At 37.7% G+C, this 5,609-nt stretch overlaps 1 non-coding gene across 1 annotated transcript; it reads left to right on the top strand.

The window, feature by feature from the left end:
• Window positions 1-2,520: 2,520 nt before the first annotated feature.
• Window positions 2,521-2,627, top strand: LOC131175180 (small nucleolar RNA R71). The gene has a single exon (XR_009145342.1). It is a non-coding gene; the product is annotated as a small nucleolar RNA R71 (small nucleolar RNA).
• The last annotated feature ends 2,982 nt before the right edge of the window (window positions 2,628-5,609 follow it).

Below are 5,609 nucleotides of genomic sequence, written 5' to 3'. Positions count from 1 at the left end.
AATGAAATGGTTGTTTGATTATAATTGGTGGAAACTTTTAAATGACATCATAATGATGTCATATTTGGCATTTTATTGCATTTTCTTTTCTTTTCTTTTCTGCTAACTTTAAATTAGTTTTTCATCAACATTAATTCATATTTTATGTCATAATAATTATTTACTCAATTGGACAAGTCGGCCAAAAATTGCCTCTGAAGGCGAAATGACCAAAATGCCCTCCGTTTGGCTTAACGGGTCAGAATTGTCTGTACTGATTGAAAAAAAAAATTTTTAATATTTTCTTGGCATTCTAATGCCATAGGAACCTCAATGACCCTTCTCTGGAGTCCCAAAAATTATTTTATGAATTTTCTCTCGGGTCTAGGGCTCCTAGTTGCGAGAACCGCAACTTCCCACTGGGTTACCCATCACTTGGGCACCGGCTCATTTAACTTAGTTGTATTTTATTTCTAAAATTTTTACTAAATTTTTCTTATTAATATTTGAGTTAATTATGGTTCCTCACTTTAATTTAAATATTTTTCCGGACGTTCTAGGTATGGGATGACATCGTCACCGAGCATGAGAATGTACAGAGTTGCTACAGGGAGAGTGTTACATGCGTACCTTAGTAAGGAGGGGAGAGGTTTAAGTTCTACCTATTTGGCGTTTTCCTGGAGCTTACCTTCGGTTTGTTCCTCCTTCAACTTCTCCATCTCAAATGCCTTAGCTAAGGGTAGGGGTGGATGAGCTGCTAACTATTGTGCACAGGCTACTATTTCTATATTTTCATCATCCACTGTGTGGCTGTGCACAATACATGCTTCAAGGGGATCTTTAGGATGTGTCTTATGAAATTCCTTTTCAACTTGTTAGTCAATTATCTCAATTTTGAAGCATTCATCAGGTTCAAATTTGTGTTTCATTGTGTCGAACAAGTTGTACTCCACTTCTTCTTCTCCTACCTTGAGGGTTAATCGCCCATTTTTGACGTCTATGATGGCTCCTGCTGTTGCCAAGAATGGTCTTCCTAAGATGATAGGAATTTAAACATCTTCTTCCATCTCAAGGACAACAAAGTCCACTGGAATAAAGAATTTACCCACTTTGATAGGAATGTTCTCGAGTATTCCCACAGGATATTTAATAGATCGATCAGCCAATTGCAATGAGATTGTTATGGGCTTCAGTTCTCCGATCTCTAGCTTTTTGCATATTGATAGAGGCATTAAACTGATGCTTGCCCCAAGATCGCAGAGGGCCTTGTCTATTTTCTTGTTACCAATTAGGCAGGGTATAGAGAAGCTTCTTAGATCTTTCAACTTTGGAGGCAGTTTGTTTTGCAGTATGGCACTGCATTCTTCTGTTAGAGCTACTATTCCATAGTCTTCTAGCTTTCTTTTCTTTGACAGAATTTCCTTAAGAAATTTGGCATAGGATGGCATCTGAGAAAGTGCTTCAGTGAAGGTGATGTTGATGTAAAGTTTCTGTAAAACCTCCAAAAGCTTCCCAAACTGCTTGTCCAATTTGGCTTTCTGAAATCTCTAAGGAAAAGGTAGGGGAGGCTGGTATGGCTCTGGTAATTTCTTTGTCTTCCTTGCTTCCTCTTCCTGATCTTTCTTAGCTTCTTCCTCCTTTTTCTCTGCTTGGCCTTCAGATTGGTCTATGGTTTCCTCTATCAGTTCTACTTCTAGTTGTACTAGAGTTCTCCCACTCCTCAGTGTAACTGCCTTACAATGCTCCCTTGGGTTCATTTCTGGTTGGCTAGGCAGTTTGCCAGCAGCCTTACTTGAAGAACTTGCTTGCTGAGCGATTTGATTCTCTAGCATCTTAGTATGAGTAGTAAGTTGGTCCATTCTGGAAGTTAGTTATTTAATCAATTCAGTTTGTTATTGTTGAGCTACTAGGAATCCTTCCGTCATGGTTTCCATGATCATTTTCGGTTCAGGTTGTTGAGGTTGGAAAGGTAGTGATGACTGTGCAAAGTTTTAACCTCTGTTCTGAAATCCAGGGGATGTTGGTGGTTTATACCCTTGTTGCTTGTTTATTGGTTGGTTCTGCTGATTGGACCATGAGAATTTTAGGTGGTTCCTCCATCCAGGGTTGTAAGTATTTGAATATGGATTGTTGGGCTGTCTCTAGTTAAAGTTTCCTCCATTATTCACATAGTTCATCTATTCTATGGAGGGTTCATTGAAATTGCTATATTCTGAACTCATGTATCCTCCTCCATGGCTATCCTCATGTTGATTGTTGGTACCAACTGCGTTGGCTTGCATTCTTTTGAGTTTCTTTGTGAGCTGATCAAATTGAGCATTTATCATGCTTAAGGCATTTACTTCCAGGACCCCTGCAGTTCTCCTTGCATTTCCTCTTTCATTTGACCACTCATAATTGTGGTATGCAACCCTTTCTAGAAGTTTAAGTGCTTGTGGCACTGTTTTCTCTATTAGATCACCTTCTGCAGCTGAATCAACTGTGCTCCTTATAGAGGGTAGTAATCCATTATAGAAATTTTGCACTAATAGCCAATCTTTTATGCCATGGTGTGGACATTCCTTCTGCAGGTCTTTATATCTTTCCCATGCATCATAGAGTGATTCTCCTTCCTTTTTTCTGAAGGTGTTGAGCTTAAGCCTCAGTTTTGCAGTCTTTGCAGGTGGAAAATACCTTGCTAGAAAAGCTTGAGAGAGGTTTTCCCAAGTAGTGAACGTTCCAGCTGGTTGAGAAAGTAACCACTTCCCTGCTCTGTCCCGAAGGGAGAATGGGAATGCTCTGAGTCTTATTGCTTGATCAGACACTCCATTCATCTTGAATGTATCACATAGGGCAAGAAAGCACTGGAGGTGATAGTGTGGGTCTTTTGTGGGTGAACCTGTAAACTGAGTCTGTTGAATCATTTGGAGCCATGCTGGTTTTAATTCAAAGTTATTGGCTTCCAACGTGGGTCTAGTGACACTGGGCTAAAATCCTTGGACAGATGGAGCTCCGTAATCTCTCAAAAGTCTTGGTCTGTCATTGTTATCGGCCATAGTTGGAATTTCAGGATCTCCTTGACCGTGCTCTTAATGTTTCCTTTCCCTCCTGATGGCTTTCAGAGTTCTGTCTATCTCCGGATCACAGTCCAAAATTTCTTCTGGCTTTGTTCTGGTCATATACCAGATCGGGCACCTGAGAGAAAAGAAAAGAAATACAACCAGTAAAATAAAATTAAATAATAAATATAATTGCCTAAATCAGCTAAATTGCCTATCGCTTGATATTACTAAAACCAAAATCCCCGGCAACGACGCCAAAAACTTGTTTCGCTATTTTACAACCATCGCAAGTGCACGGATCGCTAACAAGTAATAAAGGATGAGTAAAGTATCGTTCCCACGAGGATTTTGTTTAGCAAATACCAATCTACACAGTAATTTTGACTGTCTAGGCTATTGAATAATTAGGGAATGAAGTTTGTTAACTTTAAGCGCTAGAATGGTAAACTTAAAACGAAATGATTTATTTTGAAATGATTCTGGAATTAAGATTTCACACTTGAATCTTACTAGGGATGTTATCTAGTTTATTTACTAAATTAAGGATGGTTTTCCTTGATGGAAATCAGTCCTAAGTTATCCTAAATCCTCTCTCAAGGCATCTAGGGTGTATTCTAATTAACTCAAACCCAACTTTCATGGTGATTAATTTAATTAAAATCCTTTAAGATTTTTAACCAATTTCGAAGTTTCACAAAGGTATCAGCCTATGTCTAGGTCAGAATTCCTAGGTTCAAGATCTTAATTTTCTAATGGTAATTTACACCTTTCAGTACTTCAATTAACATCTACAATTATGGCTAAGTGGGTACTAGCACATAGCATGCATTAAGATCACAAGAAATTAAATCAAGAAATGAATCTCAAATTCAATAAATAAAATTTAGTGTTCATCCATAATAATAATTACAAGTGCTACTCTCCCAAATCCAGAATAAAAAAACTACTCACTCATGGTGAGTTCAGCAAACATCATGTTAAAAGGTAAAAACAGTAAAAGTAAATCATATAGAAGAAATAAAAACAATAAAGATCTGTCTAGGGAGATGAAACGAAGGAATCGAAGAGAGTTGCAGCTTTGATCTTGTGGAGCTTCAGCTGGAAAACTTCTTTTGGTACTGATATTTCTCTCCTCGAGATGGTTGGATTTCTCTCCTTCAAAAACTCCTCAAAAGTGCTGTCAAAGGATAAAAGAGAGAGCGAACCGGCCGAACCAACCTAACAAAAACCAACCCTTTTTCTGATGTTTTCCTTTCTATTCATAGTCGTTGCTCTAGGGTTAGGTCATTTGTGAGTCCAAAAGGCTTGAGGAGTCTCGTTTGAATCAAGAAACAAGAGCGGGAATTCGATTCAAAAACTAGCTACTGCATAATACACGGCCCGTGTGTCACTACACGGGTCCCGGCATGTCGGGCCGTGTAACTTGCTGGAGGAGAATTGCGAAATCTTGCATTGGCACAAAGAGTTACACGAGTCTGTGCCAACTACATGGGCCTGGTTACACGAGCCGTGTACTATTGTTCCCATAAGGTGCTTCAAGCTTGTCCTCGGCAGAGACTTACACGGGTCCCTGCAGATTACACGGGTCTACTTTCACGACCCGTGTACTTGTGTTTCTCCATTGATTCTCTTGGCTTTCTTCTGGTAGAGAGTTACACGGGTCTGGGGCTTAGTTTACACGACCCGTGTACTTTGTATCAGCAACAATTCTCTGTCTCTTGACTTCTCTAAGCTTTCCTTTGCACTCCCATACTTTGGGGCTTCACCCAAACACTTGAAATGATGCAGAAAACATGGAATTAAGGGCTTGACAATAAAAATTACAAAAACTAATGAAATTAACTACTATGCATGAAAATACTTGCCTAAATGATATGAAATAGTATACAAATGTGCTTAAAAATATCTATACAATTCAAGTGTTTCAGTAAATTAGCTAGGATGATGGTTAAATGGTGGAGTTGGCCAAGGATTCCAACTTGGACAAAATTGGATCATATTGAGAGTTTGATTTTAACCAGTTTTCTTATTTTTAATTTTTTTTCATTATCCTAATTAATTAGTTATTTATTTTGTCATTTTAAGTATTTAAATTGTTTAAATAAATAAAATGAGCCCAAGTCCATAAAAAGCATAAGGCATACACATGGAGTAAGTAAAAGCCTGTGAATGACATAATCTATACAAATGGTGGATCGAGGCCCAATTTGGAGATTCAAGGCCTCTTACATGAGGTTAATGGGCCAAAGGCCTTGTAATAGAATAGTCTTTCATTTTATTTTATCTTGCAAATGGCCTTTATAATTAATTTTGGGATTTTAATTTTTTTCTCCTCTCTCCTTTATTTAGAATACGTTTAATTATGTTTATAATGGCTTTGTGAATAATTTAATCAATCTTATGCATGGAATGTGACTTAGTAACAAGGCATATAGAGAATTTTGATAATTAAAAGACCTAAATATGCATGATTAGAAACCATGGCATCCTTAAGGTCCCTTTTGTGTGAATGATAAATAGAATAGCTATATTATGCTTTGGTCTTTGTATAAACATATGTTATTTATCTTTTAACATGTAAATTGACTT

This window comes from Hevea brasiliensis, chromosome 16 (genome assembly GCF_030052815.1).
Source record: "Hevea brasiliensis isolate MT/VB/25A 57/8 chromosome 16, ASM3005281v1, whole genome shotgun sequence".
NCBI lineage: Eukaryota > Viridiplantae > Streptophyta > Magnoliopsida > Malpighiales > Euphorbiaceae > Hevea > Hevea brasiliensis.
Note: the sequence above shows the minus strand (reverse complement) of the source record. Positions and strands in the feature narration are given on the sequence as shown.